Source organism: Echinops telfairi, unplaced genomic scaffold, assembly GCF_000313985.2.
Source record: "Echinops telfairi isolate 266 unplaced genomic scaffold, ASM31398v2 ScPeMD7_9;HRSCAF=40, whole genome shotgun sequence".
NCBI lineage: Eukaryota > Metazoa > Chordata > Mammalia > Afrosoricida > Tenrecidae > Echinops > Echinops telfairi.
Window position 1 is genome coordinate 29,172,109 of NW_022103906.1, and position 2,720 is coordinate 29,174,828.

Sequence of the window (2,720 nt, forward strand, 5' to 3'; positions counted from 1 at the left end):
GTACATTTGTTGCCCTCATCATTCCCCAAACATTTGCTTTCTACTTGCGCCCTTGGTATCAGCTCATTTTCTTTTTTCCCCTCCATCCCCCCTCCCTCATGAATCCTTGATGATTTATAAATTATTATTATTTTGTCATATCTTACACTTGCTGACGTCTCCCTTCACCCACTTCTGTTGTCCATCTCCCACGGAGGAGGTTATACGGAGGAGGTTATATGTAGATCCTTATAATCAGTTCCCCCCAGATTTCTAAAATTAATTAGATTAGCCATCGACTATTCTGGATGAATTATCAGACTTTTCTAATGTGGGTTTATAACAAAGCTGGTGCTTCTAGGAGAAAAACAATAATACCTAAACATAGCCCATTACAGTTAAAGCCATTTCTCATGCTTTTCATTCTACTCTTAGGCCATATTGATAAGGGAATCCTTATGAAGTTGTCTTGAAGCCTTGCAACAAATAAGTGGCAGTAGTAGAATCAGACTCTTAGTAGGATCCATGCATAAGTTGTTTAGACTGAATTTTCAGGTAGTGAGAGTATTGTTGAATGGGGAGGAGAGGAACTGGCCAGGGGAGGTGCGGGGGCGGGGGGAAGGGGTCCTCTGCACATGTTTTAGAATGCATTCTTGCTTTGTTGGAGTAGAGCAGCTTAGGTGTTTGATTGAGGGGGGGAAGGTCTAGAGACTTGGGGACTCCTAATTCGACACTTCCAAATCAAACATCTAATTGGATGGCACATTTCATGGAAGTACAGCTGCAGTCACCAACTTAAAACCTGTAAGTAAGCATTTGTTACACAGCTGTTTACCAGTGTGGAAACACATTTCATACCAACTATAAGTCAGGCATTCGGCTACAGCAGTGTCATGTTTTGAAGAGAGTTTATTTTCTGTGCATGTTTTCTGCTCCGAGTGTCACATTTCTGCTTATGAATATTTTATTGTGATATTTAAAATTCCTTCTAACGTAACTTTCCCAGTAGAGGTATATTGCCCCCAACTTTGAAGCATACAAAAACACTATGAGGTGACGTCCTATGAAATTGAAGAGGGAACATGATGACGTCACAGAATTTTGGATCTGCTTCTTATGTCATCCTCATTCTGGCACTAGAGGGGATCTGTGAGAGTATTTAAAGCAATCAGTGTTTCAAATGTCACAACACTTCTATGATTTAGAATATGATCATAGAACTCAATATTAATTTGAATTTCTGTAAAACAATATTATAACTGACACAAACACAGATGGTTCAACCCCAAGAGCAGACAGTATATTTGGGGGCTCTTTGGGGAACAAGGCAGGTGACACAGTTGTTCTAAGTGCCCACTAGAACAGTGGGCTTAGTCACTTTCTCCTCAGCCTTTGAGGGCATGAGAAGAAAACCGCTGATCCCTCGTGGCTGTGCAGATACCTACCTCACAGAGTTGTACGGAATGGCGGTTTGGTTCAAACTTTGTAACTTAAGAGTTTGTCAAACAGTTGATTCTTTTCAATAAAAGCACTACTATATGTAAAATTTTTTAATTGGTGTTATTTTCCTTTTTCTTGGATACTGTTTACTTTTTGAAACTCAGAACTCTCTGAATGGTGTTCTTCCCCAGTAATGGATGTCCAGTATCTCAGCCATTTCCAGTTCATTTTCTTTATGGATTTTAAAGAATAAAAGGTAGAAGTGGATGTAAGGATAAGTGATTCAATCCAGGCAATCTGGAATTTAGTGTTTAAGGCAGAGCCTGACTTCCCACCCTCGTCTTTTGATGATCTGGATTGTATATTTGAGAACTGACAGTTTCTTTTCTGAGTCTGTGCCCTTCCTCAGGTTTGCAGTACGTCCCTGCCTCCCTGCAACTCAGGGTCCCCCAGCTCTTTCCATTTCACTGAACAGCAACACCTAAACCTGTAAGTGGTTGGGATTAAGAAGAGACACTCGAAGCTTTTAGGCATATAGACACATCCTTTAGTAAAGTTTTAAAACTAGCAGTCAAAAGGGTCCGATAAGTCAACACACCTGTTGAACCCAACACCAGTCAATTATTGGCACCATCCCAGACGGCTTTCCCACTCCTCCCCCTCAAAAGTTATCTTCCCAAACTAGTTTAACATATTTTTTCCTACTTGGAAAAAAAAAACCAGAATATATATTTTCTTTTGTGTTTGATGTCTGTCATTCAAGGGTCCCTGGGGGCGTACTGGTTAAGCACTCTGTTGCAAACTAAAAGGTCAGTGGTTTAATGGCACCCGATTTCTTTCATTCAACATTACATGTCTATGGGTCACCCATCTTGTTGTGGGCAGCGCTTCTCTGATTATAATATTCCACTGTGTGCCTAAACCGCAATTGACACGTTCAACTACACAGGGACATTTGAATTGTTTTTCTAAAGGCAGGATAATGCTTTCCTATAATCACTCCTTGACAGGTAAGGAACAATTATTTCAGATTTAGAAAATGTTTTCAAGGAAAGGGGAGAAAAAAGAAAAACAGACATTGGGTCTTTTAACTTAGTTGATAAGAGGCGGGGAAAACCAAAGAAACATTTTAAACAAGTAAGTTAATTTTTAGGCCACACAAGTGAAATTTTAGTTTTAGGACAGTTTTTCAAAGAAAAGTTCAGTTCATTAAATAAAGATTATATGCAATTCACCATACTAATAAAGTTACCACTTTGAATCAGTACAGGGAACGTCAAGATTATATTCAACAAATAACA